We start from the raw sequence: 24210 nt of genomic DNA, 5'->3' as shown, positions 1-24210 counted from the left end.
TAATGATATTGAACTCAAAAGATGTCCAACAGGGCAATAGCTGAGTTTATCTGTCTGAATCAAGTGCTATTCTGTGACTTTTGTTGCCATGGTATCGTTTTGGTATCGAGTATCGTGATACTAAACCTGGTATTTCTGTATCATTAAAACACTACACATGGGCTATTATTTTAATGAGCTCCACCCCGCCAAGCAAGACTACATTTGGTTCGTCCAGATCGTCTATGTTTCAGAAGTTTGGACATCAAAGTACAGCACAGTACAGTACCATAGAGCACAGTAAAATTAGAGTATAGATCAGTAGAGTACAGTACATTACTGATTGCTTGTAATGATTAATATATTTTTATATATATTTTATTTTTACTGCTTATATGTTTTATAGTTATTGTATGGAGCTAAATGTAATGATTAAGATGAGAGACTGTCCATATTTTACCCACTGTGTGTATAGGCAAGGATACTGAAGGATGCCAGCCTGGTTAAACCAGGCTGAACATGATGAGTGCAACATTCAGTGTGGTTAAACTAGGCTACCTTGAGAAGCCCACTGCAGCCAAACAGGCTGGCCTTACATAAAGACCAACTCTAGCTAGGCTACATTTAAGACAATGATTGTCTACTCCTAAACATCTGCTTTTTGGTATATTTGTGCATGATCTTCAATGGGGATAAGGAAGCTTTGGGAGTGTAGGTCTAGTACGAGTCTACTTGTTTGTTAGCTTGCTGGCATGTTGATTGCAGTCCCCGACAGGTTAGAATATTGAGCTTGGAGCTAGAGGATTAGGCTGCCTGTGAGTGGTTCAGGCGGTCACAAATCAGATTCTGAGCCTCCTCCTGTGTGTCTTATTAAAGTTCAAGGAAAAGTCAGTGTGTGTGTGGCTAGCCTTTCACTTTCAACGGGCACATTCGGTGAGAAATTAGAATCCTTGACTTCTCTTCTTGCTCTTTGCAAAAGTCAGGCATTGATAAAAATGGTAACAGTGACCGTAATAAATAACCACTTTATTCTGCTATCGGGTTCACACAGTGTCTCTTTGTGTCCCTGAGGTACTTGCTGGCCTGGGAATTTAACATGGTTGTTTCTTATTGGACAGCAAAGGGCATTTGTTCAGTTCATAGGCATAGGACTATTCCCTTTATACTGCACTACCTTTGATCAGGATCCATAGGGCTCTGGTCATAAGTAGTGCACTATATAGGGAATTGGGTGCCATTTGGGACACAGACAGAAAAGCCCATTCCCATGTTCATACTTAAGTCATCATGATGTAAAACCGTTTTTCACCCTTCTTTACCTTTTTTCCCATTTCATTTAATCTCAGACAATTCCCCTCAGACAGTAATTTAAAACATCCTCTATTGGGTGTAACCATAGTTTCTGAGAAACTCTGGATTCTCCCCTTGGAGTTGTGTGTCAGAGTATTGAGGATGCTCAATGGCTTGGGATCTTCCTGGTAGCATAAATAAGAGCTAATGGCTTTAGGGCCGTCCTCCCAGGCTGATTTAGATCCAGGAGGGAGCTTAGACAGAGGGCTTTGCTACATGCATTGAATGGATGAGAAGGAAGACTAAGTGGAAGTGGCATCTATGGGTGGCATGGTATGTTGTTATGGTACTTGAGAAAGGGACGTTTTAGACTCAGCCTTTAGCTGTCTATGGTCTCATAGAGTTATATGTGTGGTCATGCATTCGTTGATTGGGTGAGGATGATGGAGGAGGAAGTGGCATCCATGGTTGGCGTGTTGTTATGGTCCTTGAGAAAAGGGAAGTTGTACTTCTTCTAAGCTTCCCTGGAGATGGAGGTTTGAGGTCTCAGACACTATTCTCTGGAGTGAATTATTTATTGTGTGTTTAGTAGGCGAGTATCTATGTGGTTGTCGGTTGGGCTCATAAGGTAGTGTTATGTAGTAGGTACTGTAGGTAAGAGTTATTCAGTATTCTCTGGAGTGAAATATTCATTGTCCCCCTGGATCCCCGATAAGCAAACCCTCTGTCCCCAGGGACACACACACACATCCAAAACGGTCTGCACACTCATACTTTCATGTTAAGGCACATACCTAGGCCTTTTCTAATATGGGCAAAAGTCCATCCTCCATGTCTCTCCTCCGTTCTCTCTCCTCCGTGACTAGAACACCTATAAGTGGTCGAGGAGATGTCAGGTTGTTAGTAGGCGAATAGAAGAGAGGATAGTTACAGTATGTGTATCCTGCCGGAGTCCGTCGCGAAAGAGTTTTAAAATCTGCCACACCCCCTTTGAATCGGCTTTAGTTGTGTTGGAGGAGAAAAGCATGCACATGTTTAAAACGGTAAGTAAGCATATAGTTTTTATCAATAGAATGTCTGGCACAACTAACTTAATTTGTTTTCATCACTTTACACATTTATTTTGGAATCCAGCCCTGTAAAGGCGAGTGGAGGAGTATTATTTTATACAACCGCATTCCACGTTTCCTCCCCTTGCCGCCTCTCCTCGATTACCTTTGAGCTATTCAAAAGGAGGCGAGTATTATATTTTTGCTACTGTAGGTAGTGTTAGCTAGCGCTAGTCGTCTGTACCTGCACCAAAATTGTTTATCCTATTGCTTATTCTCCATCTTCTTTGAAATTGCGAGCCAACATGTTTTCAGCACTTTTTTTCACCCTGATTGATCAAAATAAGTTTTCTTATGCTCTCCCGTCTCTCTGCAGCAGGCATATAGTGAACAATATGTTTGGAACAACAAATGGAAATAAAATCGCAGTATAGAATCTCAATACATATACTGTAGAATCGGGAGAATCGTAATGCATATCATATCGGTACGTAAGTATTGTGATATTGTCACGCCTTGGTCTTAGTGTTTTGTGTTTTCGTTATATATTTGGTCAGGCCAGGGTGTGACAGGGGTTTATGTTGTTGTAATTCGTATTCGGGTTTGTAGTATTTGGGATCGCGGCTGATTAGGGGTGTTGTATAGGCTTGGCTGCCTGAGGCGGTTCTCAATCAGCAGTCAGGTGATTCTCGTTGCCTCTGATTGGGAACCGTATTTAGGTAGCCTGAGTTTCACTTTGTATTTCGTGGGTGATTGTTCCTGTCTCTGTGTAGTGTTCACCAGATAGGCTGTAATAAGTTTCACGTTCCGTTTGTTGTTTTTGTATTTATAAGTTATTTCATGTATCGCCGTTTTCTTCATTAAAGAACATGAGTTACCACCACGCTGCATTTCGGTCCGACTCTCTTTCGACAAACGAAGAACGCCGTTACAGAATCACCCACCACACACGGACCGAGCGGCGTGGTTACAGGCAGCGACCGCAGGAAAAGCGAAAGGAGGAATGGACATGGGAAGACGTATTGGATGGCAAAGGTTGTTACACTTGGGAGGAGATACTGGCTGGAAGAGATCGCCTCCCATGGGAACAGGTGGAGGCACTGAGGAGAGCAGAGGCAGCCGGAGATAAAAGCCGACGATACGAGGGAACACGGTTGGCAAGGAAACCCGAAAAGCAGCCCCAAAAATGTATTGGGGGGGGGCTCAGGGAGAGAGTGGCAGAGTCAGGAGTCAGACCTGAGCTAACTCTCCCTGTTAATCGTGAGGAGCAGCGATATAAGGACTTCTGGTCTTGGGAGATGATATTAGACGGAAGAGGACCCTGGGCTCAGCCTGGTGAATATCGCCGCCCCAAGGAGGAAGCAGAGGCAGCAGGAGATAGGAGCCGACGATACGAGGGAACACGGTTGGCAAGGAAGCCCGAGAAGCAACCCCAAAAAATTATTGGGGGGGGGGGCTTACAGGGAGTATGGCTATGCCAGGTAGGAGACCTGCGCAAACTCCCTGTGCTTTCCGGTGGGCTAAAGAGACCGGGCAGGCACCGTGTTATGCTAGTGAGCGCACGGTGTCTCCAGTGCGGGTGCATAGCCCGGTACGGTTCATACCAGCCCTTCGTATTGGCCGTGCTAGAGTGGGCATCGAGCCAGGTAAGCTTGGGCAGTCTCGGTGCTCCAGAGCTCCAGTGCGCCTGCACGGTCCGGTCTATCCAGAGCCACCTCCACACACCAGTCCTCCGGTAGCAGCTCCCCGCACCAGGCTTCCTGTGCGTGTCCTCGATCCTGTAGCACCAGTGCCAGCACCACGCACCAGGCCTTCTGTGCGCCTCGCCTGTTCAGCACAGCCAGAGCCTTCCTTCCCTCCTGCGCTGTCGGAGTCTCCCGCCTGTTCAGCGCAGCCAGCGTTTTCCTCCTCTCCTGCGCTGTCGGAGTCTCCCGCCTGTTCAGCGCTATCAGAGCCTTCCTTCTCTACAGCGCTGCCGGAGCCTCCTGCCTGTTTGAAGCAGCCTGAGCTGCCAGTCTGCAAGGAGCTGCCAGTCTGCAAGGAGCTGTCAGTCTGCAAGGAGCTGTCAGCCTGCATGGAGCAGTCAGAGCTGACAGTCTGCAAGGAGCTGTCAGTCTGCAAGGAGCTGTCAGCCTGCATGGAGCAGTTAGAGCTGTCAGTCTGCATGAAGCAGCCAGAGATTTCAGTCTGCAAGGAGCTGCCAGTCTGCAGGGAGCTGTCAGTCTGCAAGGAGCTGTCAGTCTGCAAGGAGCTGTCAGTCTGCAAGGAGCTGTCAGCCTGCATGGAGCAGTCAGAGCTGTCAGTCTGCAAGGAGCTGCCAGTTTGCAAGGAGCTGCCAGTCTGCAAGGAGCTGTCAGTCTGCAAGGAGCTGCCAGTCTGCAAGGAGCTGCCAGTCTGCAAGGAGCTGCCAGTCTGCAGGGAGCTGTCAGTCTGCAAGGAGCTGCCAGTCTGCAAGGAGCTGCCAGTCTGCAAGGAGCTGCCAGTCTGCAAGGAGCTGTCAGTCTGCAAGGAGCTGTCAGTCTGCAAGGAGCTGTCAGCCTGAACGGAGCAGTCAGATGTCAGTCTGCAAGGAGCTGCCAGTCTGCTGGGAGCTGTCAGTCTGCAAGGAGCTGTCAGTCTGCAAGGAGCTTCCAGTCTGCAGGGTGCTGTCAGCCTGCATGGAGCAGTCAGAGCTGTCAGTCTGCATAGAGCAGCTAGATCCGCCAGTCAGCCATGATCTTCTAGATCTGCCAGTCAACCAGATTCTTCCAGATCAGCCTGTCAACCAGAATCTTCCAGATCTGCTAGTCAACCAGAATCTTCCAGATCTGCTAGTCAACCTGAATCTTCCAGATCCGCCAGCCAGCCAGGATCTACCGGAGCCTACTACCTACCTGAGCTTCATCTCAGTACTGGGCTTCCTCTCAGTACTGGGCTTCCTCTCAGTACTGGGCTTCCCCTCTGTTCCGGGCTGCCCCTCAGTTCCGGGCTGCCCCTCAGTCCCGAGCTGCCCCTCAGTCCCGAGCTGCCTCAGTCCCGAGCTGCCCCTCAGTCCCGAGCTGCCCCTCGGTCCCGAGCTGCCCCTCGGTCCCGAGCTGCCCCTCAGTCCCGAGCTGTCCCTCAGTCCCGAGATGCCCCTCAGTCACGAGCTGCTCCTCAGTTCTGTGGGGTTCTGGGTGAGGACTATTAGGCCATGGTCGGCGGCGAGGGTGGATTATCCCAGGACGCGAAGGGGAGGAACTGGGACATTAATGAAGTGGGGTCCACGTCCCGAGCCGGAGCCGCCACCAATGACAGACGCCCACCCGGACCCTCCCTTTGGTTTTGAGGTGCGTCCGGGAGTCCGCACCTTGGGGGGGGGGTTCTGTCACGCCTTGGTCTTAGTGTTTTGTGTTTTCGTTATATATTTGGTCAGGCCAGGGTGTGACAGGGGTTTATGTTGTTGTAATTCGTATTGGGGTTTGTAGTATTTGGGATCGCGGCTGATTAGGGGTGTTGTATAGGCTTGGCTGCCTGAGGCGGTTCTCAATCAGCAGTCAGGTGATTCTTGTTGCCTCTGATTGGGAACCGTATTTAGGTAGCCTGAGTTTCACTTTGTATTTCGTGGGTGATTGTTCCTGTCTCTGTGTAGTGTTCACCAGATAGGCTGTAATAAGTTTCACGTTCCGTTTGTTGTTTTTGTATTTATAAGTGATTTCATGTATCGCCGTTTTCTTCATTAAAGAACATGAGTAACCACCACGCTGCATTTCGGTCCGACTCTCTTTCGACAAACGAAGAACGCCGTTACAGATATCTTATCGTAAGGTCCCTGGCAATTCCCAGCCCTATCATCTGAACACTGTGTGGGATGCTGACTTTACCCCCATTGAAAATAAAATCCTCAAAAGTCATCCATGGGAAAGAACTGGACCTACCTTTCCCCAAAATACCTCTGTGACTGACTTTCATCATGTGACCCATGTGTCAGGACAGAAAAAGGGTTGTGTGAGTGAATATCAAAGAGAGAGATTGAACGAAGGAGCCTGTGAAAGTTTTGTTTTATTTCTACGAGTAAACCTCATTTGACTGGCAGTTACTGGAGTCTAGTTTTCTATGGGCCTCTTTCACCCAACAGGTGTCTGTCTGTATGTTGTCATTGCTAAGAAGCTTAGCTACTGGATTAGTAAAAGCTACAAGTAGGCCTATTTGGTGGCACAATAAGAGACCTAGAGGGGACCAAAATATAGTAACGGCTCTTTCTTTGAGAATGGTCCAATAAGCTGTTACACCTTGGCGTAGAGGCTTAGGCTCTTATCAACTCTTATCCAGAACGACTTACAGTAAGTAGTGAGTGCATATCTGAAATCCGGATAGATAACTTTTGCAAAACTGGACCCTGACGAAGACTAACATATGTTCTCTGTTATATGAGTAAGTTGTCTTGATCCCTGGCTGACCAGGGATCATGTGTGTGCTGACAGTTATTCAAAGCCTACACTTCATCAGGATGTAACTTTTCAGCGCCACTATTTTTGCCCTGTAATCTTGTTGTTAAAACAAAATCAGACAACCCCATAGTAGAATTGTTTACCTATTTACCTTGTCGGCTTGTTCTTGTGTGTTCTATGCAAGATACATTTTCCTCTCAAGGCACGAGAGGGAGCCATAGGAGGGAGAGAGCCATAGGAGGGAGAGAGCCATAGGAGGGAGAGAGCCATAGGAGGGAGAGAGCCATAGGAGGGAGAGAGCCATAGGAGGGAAACGTATATTTGTCTTAAAAGGGCAATAACATATATTGTAATAGAAAAATATACATATTTCTTCGAGTGAATAATAATAATTTATGAATCCATATTTATAATAAAATAATACTTATTCATAATAATAACAATCAGGATGTTTTGTCCATTGGGGTAAATGCAGATGGACAAACCCCATGCTTCAGCCTATATTCATTTCGTAGCCATTATGCTTTATCAATTGGGATACAGGTGATAATGCTTATTGCTAATAGCACATCTGATAATGTAGCCCATGTGTAGGCTATATGCCTGGTCCATATGTAAAAATAATTTCAATTTTTTTTTGCAATATGTTATTGGGACCCTTTCTGGAGGTGGAAATTATATTTTAATACAGTTTGGAGTAGAATGTCCTTTTAAAAAGCCAGCAGGGCTGAGCATCTCAGTAGTCTACATAGTAATTCTCTAACATAGTCATTCTCTACATAGTAAGTCTCCCAGGAAGGACACCGGACCCCATAAAAGCAAGGAAACTGGAATTGGTAAAACCCTCAATTTAATACATGTACAAAATTCTTTCTTGCTTTCCCTAAAAGCATGAGGGCCTTGACTTTCTTACATGAAAGGATAGGTTAACTTGGCCCCAGACAATCGATCTGAGATCGACTTCAATTTCAGTCATGGGATTTTTTGTTGCTTTAACCTATGTGTGTGTGTGCGTGTGACAGAGAAAGAGAGCCCTACACCCACAAGTCCAGCCCTCTCAGGTGCTGCTCTCTGAGTGAGGGTGGTGACAGCAGGTGTGTCTCTCTCACTGGGGGGCCTGTCCTATTGACTGTGTGACCTCATCAGGTGGTGCCAGTGGAGATGGCCACCAGTAATCTCATCCACTACCAGGGTTCTATTGTCATTCAAAGCAGGTGAGGTGAGGCGGGCAGTAGGGCACAGACAGAGCTGAGTGAGGGAAGCAAGGGGCTGAGGAGGGGGTACACCTTGGCTAGCTTCCAACCAGCTGAGTTGTTAATGCCGTCGAACGAATGGCCATTCTGGAACTTTTAGGCCACTCTCATTTCGAACACCTCTATCTCTGCTGTCTCTCTCCTTCCGTTCTCCTCCCTCAGTCCACTCGTTCAGTCCCTTCCCATGCAGAGAGTGCAGGTCTTTGTGGAGTTCTAACCCATAGGACTATGGCTGGGGGAGTTGAGGCCACATTCTTTATCATGCCGCATTCCACTGTCTCTCACACACACACACTTACACATACACACACTTCTGTTTCAGAGATCACCTCTCCATGGCACAGACGCAATTCAATTTCATTAATGCATGGCGGCATGGCATGGCAGACTTATCTTGGGAAATCAGTGCCCGGATGGACGAAGTGGGGGCTAAAAAACACTTCAGTTTATTACAAAAGCTCATTAAGGAGAAAGGGTTCTTTCTACACTGCTAGCCCCAAGCAGACAGACAGGTCACATATCCAGGTTGGCTAAATACAACCATGCCAGCCAGAAGAGGAGCTCTAGCCTCTCCTCTCTAGCATCCTTTTCTAATCTCCATAACATGCTAGCAGATACCTAAAGACTTGTAGTCATTGCACTACGCTAATTAGCATTGGCTCACGAAACTACTTCTAATAGGCTTGTCACGATACCAACATTTTACAAACGATACGATACCAGGCCAAGTATCTTGATACCGAGTAGTATCTCAATAACACGGGGGAAATAAATCGGAGGCCTAGCATCGTGTTCCCCCTTCCCCTGGACGCCATCACGTTTTTGAAATGTTCTCCACTGTTCATTTGGTAGTATTTGCAAAGGCCTACCTGTGATTTGACTGGAGGAATGGGAGGAAGGAACATGCATCAGTGGAGGCTGCTGAAGGGAGGACGGCTCATAATAATGGAACGGCACAACTGGAATGGCATCAACACACACGCTCTCTACCACAAACACACGCACTGCTCCCAACTTTTAAAACGTCAGGCGCCAAACATAATTTAAGGAGCACAATAAATAAAGGTTTGGTGTAGTTTGGGCTTCAATTAGGCCTATATAAATCCTACCTTTTTTGAAGCACTTCTCATGAGTAAGCACACCCTTTCCCTTTCTTCCTGTGCCAATAAAATGTGCCTAAACTTACTGTCAAGTTACCAGGCTGTTAGCTAGCTAGGCACCATGACTGAACAACGTTGTTTGTTTTCAAACCAATAATTAGCGACCCGGGCATTAGTTTAAAATGGCCTGCGACATGGTTTGTGAAATTATATCAAATGCGCGTGGAAAAAAAGGCATCTCCGGGAATATGGGTCATATTTGTTTTTAAACGTTTAAGCCAGAGACATGCCATTTTCCTTTGCTGTGAAGCTGCAGACATATCTGTAGCTGAGTGGTGCTCCATTTTCCCTATCTGACACCCAGGGGCTGCATGACAGTGAACTTGCAACGTCTACTCCGACTGGTCTTTGCTCTTGATTATAACCAGACCCTGATGAGTCTTCTGTTAGATGTATACATTTGTTACATTGGATCAGCGCGGAACTAGCAGTGTTGATACAATGTATGATTACACATGCCACAAGTGATATGAGCATGAAAGTGAAGTGGATATCATTGGACCTCTAGTGGCTGTTGCTTCAATTCAACTGATTTTATAAACTAAACTGACTTTATAAACATTTTATAACAGGCATGTAAGTCAGTAGTATCATATGAAAGGGTACTAAGGTATTCAAAAATGTTGGTATCGTGGCATTTTGGTACCGTGATATTACCGTGGTACCGATATACCGTGCAACACTAACTTCTAGCTTCTTTCATACACAGACACAGACATGAAAATGGTATCCACGAGCTCATCTGACTTTGGGAAGTAGATAAATCCTAAAGTATTCCCTTAATAGGAAGCGAAGTGATTCGGAGAGTCATAGCTTGCTCTATCCATCATCAGCTGCGTAGCCTCTCTCACCATGCGGAAGGCAGCACAGGAATGAGTTGCAGGGAATGTATTTCATGGTCTACTCTTGACCACGCTGTATTGATTCTGTGTGCAGTCAGCCCCATCTAGTGGTGATCAGTGGTAAATGCAGTTGAAGATATTTTCGGAATGACTTTTGTTCCCATATATGAATTGCACTTCCTCAAATGTTTATAGTAACTCCCGTCTATCTCATCTGTATGCAGTGTGTAAAATAATTTAATTCTCTCTCTCTCTCACAATTCAATTCAATTTAAGGGCTTTATTGTCATGGGAAACGTATTTTAACATTGCCAAAGCAAGTGAAGTAGATAATAAACAATAAAAATGAACAGTAAACATTACATTCACAGAAGTCCCAAAATAATAAAGACATTTCAAATGTCATATTATGTCTGTACATCTCTCTCTGACAGGCTCTATAAGGCGGTAGAGGGAAGTGAAGGGGTGGAGCTTTTATGAGCTTTCTGGAACACTAACTGAAGGAACCAGAGTAACAGGTCTGATTAGGTGAGTTGCTGCTACCCTCTCTGGGTGTGTCTTTGCCTTAGTGTGTGTGCCTGTTTGTATGTGCTTCCTGTGTATGTGTGTGTATGGAAGAGAGCTCAGGTAAGCCCTTTGTATTGTCTGTTAATCATGGCTTAGTGTGTATCTCCTTTCCTGTGACTTGCTTTCTTTTGTACATAGTAGGCCTAACTGGCTGACTAAGTGTTTGCTGAAATTGTATTATGTCTGTATGATATGCGCCTACTGATTGCTAGTAATTCTAGAAGCCTTATTTGGCTGCATCTCAAGTGGCACCCTAGTATTCCCTTTAGTTCACAACTTTTGACCAGAGCCCTATAGGCTTTGCTCAAAAGTAGTGTACTATATAGGGAATAGGTTGCCATTTGGGACCGAGCCAGAGACTGACTCACCAGATGGCCCAGCTGTTGTCTTCTGGGATAGTTGAACTTTGATCTTCACTCTAGAACCTCAGCTCATATCCTAGCCTGACCCGGAACAGAACACCTGCCTTCAGACTGGAAGATCTCTGTCTCGGTCTCTCTCTCTCCTGCTTTCTCTCTCCCGCTATCTGTCTATCTCTATCTCTATCAACTGTAATGTGTAAAAGACAGACTGCCTGAAGGGCTTACAGAAAATGTAACATGTCAAATTAATTTTGTTTCCATCACTTTTTATTGAAACAAGGCAGGGAAACTTTTAATAGAGTCTTTAATGCATTAAAAGGGCTTGGTCCGTGTGTTAATGTGTTGCGTGGAGGGAAGACCCTGCTGTGCACATAAAATGACCTCAACGTTCCTGGGGCAGACACTGGAAAGATGGGTTCATATACTGTACACACACACACACACACACACACACACACACACACACACACACACACACACACACACACACACACACACACACACACACGTAGCCTAGTCGTTAAGAGCGTTGCTGGTTCAAATCTCAGAGCAGCCTAGGTGAAAACTGTTGATGGGCCCTTGATCAAGGCACTTAACCCTGATTGCTCCTGTAAGTCGCTCTGAATAAGTGCATCTGCTAAAATGTCGAAGAAAAAAAGCACACACGCACGCACGCACACATAAATACACACGCGCACACACACACTTTATGTGGAAAGACTAGCCTCACATGAGAAGCATATGGCCCTGGTCTGGCTCTGTACTGATCCTGAGCTGTTCAAACACCGCACCTTCACCTTGACCTCTCAACCAACCACACGCTGAAATCTTTTGGAACTCCATCCGAGGCCTGTTAAGTCAGAGGTTCAGCCATTCAGGCGAAGGTTCCTGTGGTGCAGATATAGCAGCCTGCTTAGTTCCTCTGTTTAAGGTTAAGGCATCCAGTCATATCCAATCTATACTCAAACCTTCTGAGGTATTTGAAAGAGATTTGGTCATCTCCGTGTAAATGGGACCAAGAGCACTAACATGTGAAGTTTATAGGAGCATGTCAAATGAAAGCTATATCTATATTTCTTTGAAAATAAGGCATGTATACATTTCTCAACCATCTTCCATCTTGATTTCATGTCAAACAGATGGAAAATGGGTCTTAGAAAAATACCTCTGTCAACTAGAGGTGGAGTGAGCACTTTGGGCTAGAGGTCAGATGAAGTGAGGAAGAACAGATATCACTAAGGTTCTTTCTAGCAACAGAAATACATTGGCTGTGTAGGAGGCGACTCAGCCTAGGAGATATGGTTAAATATCAGTGCTTGTGTGAAAATGTCTTTGTCTGAATGCTGCTGTGAAGAATTAAACTTGGTTAAGCTTTCATAGTGTCCGTTGAGTTTTTTACTCTGAGAATTAGAACCTAACAACACTAATCACAAAACCTTACACCAAGCCACTAAAACAGTATCCATCTCTTGCAAAAGCAAACAATTATTGCAAAACTCTTGTGTTTTTGCCTCAATACAGTACACACAAACCATCATTTGAATAAGACCACAAAGCACCGACTACACAAAGATAGTATAAATGAAAAACACTTGTGGCGTTTGCTTTATCTGTGTGCAGGGCATAGCAGTTTGCAATAAAGTTTTGTCATACATGTAGTAAACACACATACACACAGATATCCAAATGTGTAAAGTATGTATGTGTATTCTGAACATAACAAATAAGTGGAAAATGTTAGAACATTTTGAGAGAGAAAAATCTAACACTCAAACAACAAAAGCGCAGTAGAAGAAAACAAAAACATTTGTGCTAGAAAAAAAAGAACAGAAACATCTCACCTTTGTGGGTCTGGCCATAAGACTTCATCCACATCACATGTAAACTGAGTGTAAAGCAGTGAGTTGTGTTTACAGTTTTGCAAAAAGTGTGTTATAAAATTACAAACCGAATGTGCATTCAGCAAAGAATGTGCATTCAGTTTGGCACACTTGGTAAATGCATTGGCTAGTGTTAATGGTTTCAGAGATAGTGCTTCAATAATCACTGTTAGTGTTTAAGCATTCAGAAAAAACTGTAAATTCCGTTACAAAAACCCCAGATATGTTGAAGATATTTTCTCTCCCTCATGATGGAGGATAATGAAAGTTCACAGAAGTAACCTGTAAAGGTAGACCTATAAATTAGTTATAGGGTTTTTACTGATATCAATTTTGTTTAAGTATTATTAAGTGTTTAAAACTTGAAATTCACTTACCAAATCGCTAACAGAATTGGTAATGTAATTTCTGCAATTGAATTGGTGACAATGGGAAATCATAGTTGTCACAAACCACAGTTGGGTCACCTGCTACTGTCCTCTCGTCCACTGGCTGATAACTGTTTTCTTTCTCTTTCTGCTGTCTGGTGATCAACACGAGTGTGAAAAGTCTGGACAACCCCTCCATCTCTCAATCCAATTCATGTCACCTCTCCCAGCTCTTACTGACACCTACAGTACCCATGAGCCCCCTCTCTTTCCATTTACTGTAACCAGCATCCTCACCCACTGAGCACTGACCGACACCGGACTTCCATGGACGTTGAAAAGTAGTTGAAATCAGTCCGCCCTGGCCGGTTTGGACCAGCTTTGATTTCAACGTCCATAGACATCTGGACCTGCCTTCATTTGGCCCAAACATAGAGGTAGGGATAAAGTGACTAGGTAACAGGATCGATAATTAACATATGTGATGAGTCAAAAATAATTTAAGCAAAAAGTCAATGCAGCTACAATGCTTGCTCAACTAAAAGTTGTGGTTATGCTGCGAGACTCAGGTAATTTGTGGTTTAATACGGTACCCTGCGTCACGTCACTACTTCATTGCTCCAGACCAGCACAAGGGGGAGTTAGAGCACTGATTATGCTTTTGGGTCCCAAGGCACTACTGTGTCTCTAACTGACAATAAATGGGCAACATAAACAACATGGAAACTTCTAAATGTGCACGATTTCAATGAACTGAATGATGAGGATGAAGAAGGTGATTGAATTTAGAGCAATAGTGTAAGAATTGCTATTCCTCTGTCCTGCAGACACACCTGCGCAGAAATGATACATTTGTATGTGTTCATCTACAAAGCCCATTTGGGTAAACTCCCTCTTTACCTCTGTAGTCTGGTCTCCTTCACCACCAGCAGTTACCATACCCAGTCTGCTAGGTGGTTGCTACTTAAAGTCCCCCGGACATTCACAGTATTAGGCAATACTGCCTTCTCTTCTTGTGCACCAGACGCATGGAATACTCTACAATCCATGCTTCATCTAGATATGTTAGTGACCCTGAATGAATTTAAAGTATTGATTGGGAGACTATTACGGAGGAGCGTAAATGTTGTTGTATGTTTTAATTCTGTAATGTATTGATTTGTTGCTGCCTTCTTGGCCAGGTCTGGGTTAGGGGAGGGTTTGACCGGCAGGGATGCCTTGTCCCATCGTGCACTAGCGACTCCTGTGGCGGGCCGGGCGCAGTGCATGCTGACATAGCCTAGTATTTCAAAAAAATAAATCATAATTAATTGGTTAACAATTGACCTTTTAGCTACAAAATATCTCACCACCATGCATTTCCTTCTCTCTCTCTCCTTTATTCCTTTCTCGAGCACCCAGAGGGGCTGTCAACAGCTTCGTGAAATATGTTTCATTGCGTAAACATGTTCCTATCGATGTTCCAGAACAGATTTAACTTGGTTTCCCAAATGAAGCACTGGGTAACTGCTGGAACAGGACAGTCCATGGCATACAGAGTTGGGGCGGAATATCACCTATCGCACATCAAGAACATGCTCCTCAAGTGGATGATGTGTGGAGTGAAATAAGTGTTCTTATATTTATTTCTTAGCTGCTCATATTAAACACAGCTCCCCTATAAAACAGAAGTAACCTATCTGGTATCATTTCAATCCGGACAAGCAGGAATTTACAATTCAAGTGCATATGGATGACATGTATTTTTTTCCCCTGCCCCTGTTTCTGCCCATTTGATAATGGACCATTCTAAATCTAAACTACACTGCTCAAAGAAATAAAAGGGAACACTTAAACAACACAATGTAACTCCAAGTCAATCACACTTCTGTGAAATCAAACCGTCCACCTAGGAAGCAACACTGATTGACAATAAATTTCACATGCTGTTGTGCAAATGGGATAGACAACAGGTGGAAATTATAGGCAATTAGCAAGACACCCCCAATAAAGGAGTGGTTCTGCAGGTGGTGACCACAGACCACTTCTCAGTTCCTATGCTTCCTGGCTGATGTTTTGGTCACTTTTGAATGCTGGCGGTGCTTTCACTCTAGTGGTAGCAAGAGACGGAGTCTACAACCCACACAAGTGGCTCAGGTTTGCTGTGTCTGTCAGCATAGTGTCCAGAGTATGGAGGCGCTACCAGGAGACAGGCCAGTACATCAGGAGACGTGGAGGAGGGCGTAGGAGGGCAACAACCCAGCAGCAGGACCGCTACCTCTGCCTTTGTGCAAGGAGGAGCAGGAGGAACACTGCCAGAGCCCTGCAAATTGTAATTTTTTTTATTTTTTTATTTTACCTTTATTTAACCAGGTAGGCAAGTTGAGAACAAGTTCTCATTTACAATTGCGACCTGGCCAAGATAAAGCAAAGCAGTTCGACAGATAAAACGACACAGAGTTACACATGGAGTAAAAACAAACATACAGTCAATAATGCAGTATAAACAAGTCTATATACAATGTGAGCAAATGAGGTGAGAAGGGAGGTAAAGGCAAAAAAGGCCATGATGGCAAAGTAAATACAATATAGCAAGTAAAATACTGGAATGGTAGTTTTGCAATGGAAGAATGTGCAAAGTAGAAATAAAAATAATGGGGTGCAAAGGAGCAAAATAAATAAATAAATAAAAATTAAATACAGTTGGGAAAGAGGTAGTTGTTTGGGCTAAATTATAGGTGGTCTATGTACAGGTGCAGTAATCTGTGAGCTGCTCTGACAGTTGGTGCTTAAAGCTAGTGAGGGAGATAAGTGTTTCCAGTTTCAGAGATTTTTGTAGTTCGTTCCAGTCATTGGCAGCAGAGAACTGGAAGGAGAGGCGGCCAAAGAAAGAATTGGTTTTGGGGTGACTAGAGAGATATACCTGCTGGAGCGTGTGCTACAGGTGGGAGATGCTATGGTGACCAGCGAGCTGAGATAAGGGGGGACTTTACCTAGCAGGGTCTTGTAGATGACATGGAGCCAGTGGGTTTGGCGACGAGTATGAAGCGAGGGCCAGCCAACGAGTGCGTACAGGTCGCAATGGTGGGTAGTATATGGGGCTTTGGTGATAAAACGGATTGCACTGTGATAGACTGCATCCAATTTGTTGAGTAGGGTATTGGAGGCTATTTTGTAAATGACATTGCCAAAGTCGAGGATTGGTAGGATGGTCAGTTTTACAAGGGTATGTTTGGCAGCATGAGTGAAGGATGCTTTGTTGCGAAATAGGAAGCCAATTCTAGATTTAACTTTGGATTGGAGATGTTTGATATGGGTCTGGAAGGAGAGTTTACAGTCTAACCAGACACCTAAGTATTTGTAGTTGTCCACGTATTCTAAGTCAGAGCCGTCCAGAGTAGTGATGTTGGACAGGCGGGTAGGTGCAGGTAGCGATCGGTTGAAGAGCATGCATTTAGTTTTACTTGTATTTAAGAGCAATTGGAGACCACGGAAGGAGAGTTGTATGGCATTGAAGCTTGCCTGGAGGGTTGTTAACACAGTGTCCAAAGAAGGGCCGGAAGTATACAGAATGGTGTCGTCTGCGTAGAGGTGGATCAGGGACTCACCAGCAGCAAGAGCGACCTCATTGATGTATACAGAGAAGAGAGTCGGTCCAAGAATTGAACCCTGTGGCACCCCCATAGAGACTGCCAGAGGTCCGGACAGCAGACCCTCCGATTTGACACACTGAACTCTATCAGAGAAGTAGTTGGTGAACCAGGCGAGGCAATCATTTGAGAAACCAAGAGTGTCGAGTCTGCCGATGAGGATATGGTGATTGACAGAGTCGAAAGCCTTGGCCAGATCAATGAATACGGCTGCACAGTAATGTTTCTTATCGATGGCGGTTAAGATATCGTTTAGGACCTTGAGCGTGGCTGAGGTGCACCCATGACCAGCTCTGAAACCAGATTGCATAGCAGAGAAGGTATGGTGAGATTCGAAATGGTCGGTAATCTGTTTGTTGACTTGGCTTTCGAAGACCTTAGAAAGGCACGGTAGGATAGATATAGGTCTGTAGCAGTTTGGGTCAAGAGTGTCCCCCCCTTTGAAGAGGGGGATGACTGCAGCTGCTTTCCAAACTTTGGGAATCTCAGACGACACGAAAGAGAGGTTGAACAGGCTAGTAATAGGGGTGGCAACAATTTCGGCAGATAATTTTAGAAAGAAAGGGTCCAGATTGTCTAGCCCGGCTGATTTGTAGGGGTCCAGATTTTGCAGCTCTTTCAGAACATCAGCTGAATGGATTTGGGAGAAGGAGAAATGGGGAAGGCTTGGGCGAGTTGCTGTTGGGGGTGCAGTGCTGTTGTCCGGGGTAGGAGTAGCCAGGTGGAAAGCATGGCCAGCCGTAGAAAAATGCTTATTGAAATTCTCAATTATGGTGGATTTATCAGTGGTGACAGTGTTTCCTATCTTCAGTGCAGTGGGCAGCTGGGAGGAGGTGTTCTTATTCTCCATGGACTTTACAGTGTCCCAGAACTTTTTTGAGTTAGTGTTGCAGGAAGCAAATTTCTGCTTGAAAAAGCTAGCCTTGGCTTTTCTAACTGCCTGTGTATAATGGTTTCTAGCTTCCCTGAACAGCTGCATATCACGGGGGCTGTTCGATGCTAATGCAGAACGCCATAGGATGTTTTTGTGTTGGTTAAGGGCAGTCAGGTCTGGGGAGAACCAAGGGCTATATCTGTTCCTGGTTCTAAATTTCTTGAATGGGGCATGTTTATTTAAGATGGTTAGGAAGGCATTTAAAAAAAATATCCAGGCATCCTCTACTGACGGGATGAGATCAATATCCTTCCAGGATACCCCGGCCAGGTCGATTAGAAAGGCCTGCTCGCAGAAGTGTTTCAGGGAGCGTTTTACAGTGATGAGTGGAGGTCGTTTGACCGCTGACCCATTACGGATGCAGGCAATGAGGCAGTGATCGCTGAGATCTTGGTTGAAGACAGCAGAGGTGTATTTAGAAGGGAAGTTGGTTAGGATGATATCTATGAGGGTGCCCGTGTTTAAGGCTTTGGGGAGGTACCTGGTAGGTTCATTGATAATTTGTGTGAGATTGAGGGCATCAAGTTTAGATTGTAGGATGGCTGGGGTGTTAAGCATGTTCCAGTTTAGGTCGCCTAGCAGCACGAACTCTGAAGATAGATGGGGGGCAATCAGTTCACATATGGTGTCCAGAGCACAGCTGGGGGCAGAGGGTGGTCTATAGCAGGCGGCAACGGTGAGAGACTTGTTTTTAGAGAGGTGGATTTTTAAAAGTAGAAGTTCAAATTGTTTGGGTACAGATCTGGATAGTAGGACAGAACTCTGCAGGCTATCTTTGCAGTAGATTGCAACACCGCCCCCTTTGGCAGTTCTATCTTGTCTGAAAATGTTGTAGTTTGGAATTAAAATGTCTGAATTTTTGGTGGTCTTCCTAAGCCAGGATTCAGACACAGCTAGAACATCCGGGTTGGCAGAGTGTGCTAAAGCAGTGAATAGAACATACTTAGGGAGGAGGCTTCTAATGTTAACATGCATGAAACCAAGGCTATTACGGTTACAGAAGTCGTCAAAAGAGAGCGCCTGGGGAATAAGAGTGGAGCTAGGCACTGCAGGGCCTGGATTCACCTCTACATCGCCAGAGGAACATAGGAGGAGTAGAATAAGGGTACGGCTAAAAGCTATGAGAATTGGTCGTCTAGAACGTCTGGAACATAGAGTAAAAGGAGGTTTCTGGGGGCGATAAAATAGCATCAAGGTATAATGTACAGACAAATGTATGGTAGGATGTGAATACAGTGGAGGTAAACCTAGGTATTGAGTGATGAAGAGAGAGATATTGTCTCTAGAAACATCGTTGAAACCAGGAGATGTCATTGCATGTGTGGGTGGTGGAACTAATAGGTTGGATAAGGTATAGTGAGCAGGACTAGAGGCTCTACAGTGAAATAAGCCAATAAACACTAACCAGAACAGCAATGGACAAGACATATTGACATTAAGGAGAGTCATGCTTAGTCGAGTGATCAAAAGGGTCCGGTGAGTGGAGAGGTTGGTTGGTGATTTAGACAGCTAGCCAGGGCATCGGTAGCAAGCTAGCATAGGATGGAGGTCTGTTGTTAGCCACCTCTTGCGTTCCGTCAGTAGATTAGTGGGGTTCCGTGTGGTAGAGGGGATTAATCCAAATCACACAACAACAACAAAAATAAAAACAATAGATATAGTTATAGAGGCCCAAGAAGAAAACATAATAATAATAATAATAAAAAAATTAAAAAATTGTCCGATTGTCTATTCAGATAGCAGCCGGGAAGACAGCTAACGGTTAGCAGGCCGCAGATGGGCGTTCAGGTAACGTCGCGACGGAGGAGCCAGCCGAATAACTCCTTCGGGTAGATAACGTCGGCAGTCCAGTTGTGAAGGCCCGGTGGGGCTCCGCGAAGGCAGTAAAACGGGTCCGGATAGGTGACTGCAGCCCAGGTGTGATTGATGGAACTCAGGAGTGATTGACGGAGCTTGCTAGCTCCGGAATAATTGATGTTTGCTCTGGAATCGACGAAGGCCGATAGTCACACGGATAGCAGCTAGCTAGCTGTGAGATCCGGGTATGAATGTCCAGAGAGCAGTCGAAATCCAGGGACATGGAGAGAAAAATTGGTCCGGTATGTTCCGTTCCGAGCCGCGCTGCGCCGTACAGAACTGGCGATAGATTTTCGAGCTAAAGGATAGCTGATGACCACAAACCGTGGTTAGCTGAATACTAACGATTTGCCAGTAAAGGAGCTAACTAGCTTCTGAACTAGCTTCTGGATTAGCTTCTGGCTAGTTTCAGGCTAGCTTCTTGGAGGATTACAGATCTGAGGTAAATAATACTTTTTTATAAATATACATTGGTGAGGCGGGTTGCAGGAGAGTGTTTTGAAGATGAGTTGATGGAAAATAAAAATAAAATGTATGTGAAAAAGTTGTAAATATATATATATACAGGACACGACAAGACGAGGACAAAAGACGTCTGAACTGCTATGCCACCTTGGATTAGAGAGGATGACCTCCAGCAGGCCACAAATGTGCATGTGTCTGCTCAAACGGTCAGAAACAGACTCCATGAGGGTGGTATGAGGGCCCGACGTCCACAGGTGGGGGTTGTGCTTACAGCCCAACACCGTGCAGGATGTTTGGCATTTGCCAGAGAACACCAAGATTGGCAAATTCGCCACTGGCGCCCTGTGCTCTTCACAGATGAAAGCAGGTTCACACTGAGCACATGTGACAGACGTGACAGAGTCTGGAGACGCCGTGGAGAACGTTCTGCTGCCTGCAACATCCTCCAGCATGACCGGTTTGGCGGTGGGTCAGTCATGGTGTGGGGTGGCATTTCTTTGGGGGGCCGCACAGCCCTCCATGTGCTCGCCAGAGGAAGCCTGACTGCCATTAGGTACCGAGATGAGATCCTCTAACCCCTTGTGAGACCATATGCGGGTGCGGTTGGCCCTGGGTTCCTCCTAATGCAAGACAATGCTAGACCTCATGTGGCTGGAGTGTGTTAGCAGTTCCTGCAAGAGGAAGGCATTGATGCTATGGACTGGCCCGCCCGTTCCCCAGACCTGAATCCAATTGAGCACATCTGGGACATCATGTCTCGCTCCATCCACCAACGCCATGTTGCACCTCAGACTGTCCAGGCGGATGCTTTAGTCCAGGTCTGGGAGGAGATCTTTCAGGAGACCATCCGCCACCTCATCAGGAGCATGCCCAGGCGTTGTAGGGTGGTCATACAGGCACGTGGAGGCCACACACACTACTGAGCCTCATTTTGACTTGTTTTAAGGACATTACATCAAAGTTGGATCAGCCTGTAGTGTGTTTTTCCACTTTAATTTTGAGTGTGACTCCAAATCCAGACCTCCATGGGTTGATAAATTTGATTTCCATTGATCATTTTTGTGTGATTTTGTTGTCAGCACATTCAACTATGTAAAGAGAAAAGTATTTAATAAGAATATTTCATTCATTCAGATCTAGGATGTGTTATTTTAGTGTTCCCTTTATTTTTTTGAGCAGTATATGATCACTTGGTGAGAGAACAGCTGTGCAGCCTGAGGTACCTTCTCAAATCATCAATAGCCTATAGTCGCACCATGCAGCCCATACTGTATATGTTTTGATTTCTAAGACATTCTGTTTGTATCATTCACAACTAAAGTTGCCAAGTAACTCTAAATCCAGCTATAGGACCTGTTTCAAATGATCACTTTTACGCTCAATATAGCCACTTCAAATGCACACTTGCTATGGAATGGGAAAGATGTCCTTTCTATTTTATTCAGGTACGTTCATTTATATTCTTCTTAAAAATAAAATAAATATTAAAATCATATAATATAATAAATGACATTGGACTTATAAGCATGTCTTGTCGGCTCAATGAACAAGCCTACAGCATGGAGCATAGCCAGATAACATACAGTAGGCCAACTCATCTGTTCTTTAAAAATACATATTATTCATATCATTAGACCTGATTAAAATAAATAATACATTTATTGTGATGGTGTATATTAAATTGATTTACTAGACTTTTTAATTATAGATGTTCCAAAGTGGCGGAACTCATTAAAATGATAGCTAGTGTGTAGAATAATACCCAAATTTGCGAAGGAGTATATTGCATATTTCTACCCTTTGTGGACCTATTTAAATCAAATCAAATGTTATTTGTCACATGCTTCGTAATCAACAGGTAAAGATTAAACAGTGAAATGCTTACTTTACAGGCCCTTTCCAACAATGCAGAGAGATAAAAACAAAAAACAGAAATATCACATTTACATAAGTATTCAGACTCAGACTCAGTACTTTGTTGAAGCACCTTTTGCAGCCATTAAACCCTTGAGTCTTCTTAGATTTGACACTACAAGATTGGCACACCTGTTTTCAAGGTGTGCACAGCTATTTTCAGGTCTCCAGAGTTGTTAGATTGGGTTCAAGTCCGGGCTCTGGCTGGGCCACTCAAAGACATTCAGAGACTTGTCTCGAAGCCACTCCTTCATTGTCTTGGCTGTGTGCTTAGGGTCGTTGTCATGTTGGAAGGTGAACCTAAAATCAAATGTTTCTGGTCACATACACGTGGTTAGCAGATGTTATTGCGGGTGTAGCGAAATGCTTGTGCTTCTAGCTCCGACAGTGCAGTAATATCTAACAAATTACACAACATATACCCAATACACACAAATCTAAGTAGGCTGTATGAAATGACACAAAACATTTCCTGAACTAATAATGTAACAATAGTACATAGAAAACATTGCAATATTTTTATTTTTTAAGACCGATGCTGCCATCTTCCTCGGAACTATCATCAGTCTCCCCCCCTCACTTTCTCTGTCTCTCTCGCCCCAGCCTGAGGTCCTGAGCGCTCTGGAGCAGGTTCTCATCAAGGATCTCTCTGTACCTTGCTCTGTTCATCTTTCCCTTGACCCTGACTAGTCTCCCTGTCCCTGCCACTGAAAAACATTCCCACAGCATGATGCTGCCACCACCATGCTTCACCATAGGGATGCTGCCAGGTTTCCTCCAGACGTGACACTTGGCATTCAGGCCAAAGAGTTCTATCTTGGTTTTATCAGACAAGAGAATCTTGTTTCTCATTGTCTGAGAGTTTTTAAGTGCCTTTTGACAAACTCTTAAGCGGGCTGTCATGTGCCTTTTACTGAGGAGTGGATTCTGTCTGGCCACTCTACCATAAAGGCCTGATTGGTGGTGGTGCTGCAAAGATGGTTGGCATTCTGGAAGATTCTCCCACCTCCACAGAGGACCTCTAGAGCTCTATCAGAGTGACCATGGGTTTCTTGGTCACCTCCCTGACCAATGCCTTTCTCCCTCCATTGCTCATTTTGGCCAAGCGGCTAGCTCTAGAAAGTGTCTTGGTGATTCCAAAACTTCTTCCATTGAAGAATGATGGAAGCCACTGTGTTCTTGGGACCCTTCCCCAGATCTGTGCCTCGACACAATCATATCTCGGAGCTCTACGGACAATTCCTTGGACTTCATGATTTGGTTTTTGCTCTGACATGCACTGTCAACTGTGGGACATTATATAGACAGGTGTGTGCCTTTCCAAATCATGTCCAATCAATTGAATTTACCACAGGTGGACTCCAATCAAGTTGTAGAAACATCTCAAGGATGATCAATGGAAACAGGGTGCACCTGAGCTCAATTTCAAGTCACATAGCAAATGGTCTGAATACTTATGTAAATAAGGTATGTGTTTTTACAAAAATCTGTTTTCGCTTTGTCATTATGGGGTATTGTGTGTAGATTGCTGAGGATTTTATTTATCTAATCCATTTTAGAATAAGCTGTAACGTAACAAAATGTCAAAAAGTTAAATTGGTCTGAATACTTTCCGAAGGCACTGTATACATATAGGTAGGGATAAAGTGACTAGGTAACAGGATCGATAATTAACATATGTGATGAGTCAAAAATAGTTTAAGCAAAAAGTCAATGCAGCTACAATGCTTGCTAAACTAAAAGTTGTGGTTATGCTGCGGGACTCAGGTAATTTGTGGTTTTAATACGGTACCCTGCGTCACTACTTCATTGCTCCAGACCAGCACTGATTATGCTTTTGGGTCCCAATGCGCTACTGTGTCTCTAAATGACAATGAATGGGCGACATAAACAACATGGAAACTGCTAACTGTGCACGACTTCAACATTTAATTTCAATGAACTGAATGATGAGGATGAAGAAGGTAAGAATTGCTATTCCTCTGTCCTGCAGACACACCTGGAATAAACAGATCTTTTTGTTACTTCTGGTCAGTGTTGTTTACTAAAACTGTTACACAAAAGTTTTTATTCTAAGAGAAAATTGGACTACAATTAGGGTGTGGAAATGATTTTTCTCTTTCTGTAGTACTGTAGCCTACTCCCGACCGGCCACATTATACAGAGCCTGAGAGGCGCAGTGGTCTAAGACACTACATCGCAGTGCAAACTGCGTTGCTACAGACGCTGAGTCAATACCTGTGCCGGCTGCG

The 24210-nt window shown here is 44.6% G+C and overlaps 1 protein-coding gene across 2 annotated transcripts in view; it reads left to right on the top strand.

Annotated features, from left to right (window-relative positions):
* Window positions 1-24210, top strand: part of LOC109899553 (MAGUK p55 subfamily member 7) — a 258023-nt gene that overhangs the window by 44245 nt on the left and 189568 nt on the right. The window contains exon 2 of one of the 2 annotated variants that reach the window (XM_020494890.2): window positions 10417-10510. The exons of the other annotated variant lie outside the window; for it this stretch is intronic. The gene's annotated coding sequence lies outside the window, so the exon portion shown is untranslated. The remainder of the gene's footprint in view (window positions 1-10416; window positions 10511-24210) is intronic. 2 annotated transcript variants of the gene reach the window in all.

This window comes from Oncorhynchus kisutch, linkage group LG11 (genome assembly GCF_002021735.2).
Source record: "Oncorhynchus kisutch isolate 150728-3 linkage group LG11, Okis_V2, whole genome shotgun sequence".
Lineage (NCBI taxonomy): Eukaryota > Metazoa > Chordata > Actinopteri > Salmoniformes > Salmonidae > Oncorhynchus > Oncorhynchus kisutch.
Note: the sequence above shows the minus strand (reverse complement) of the source record. Positions and strands in the feature narration are given on the sequence as shown.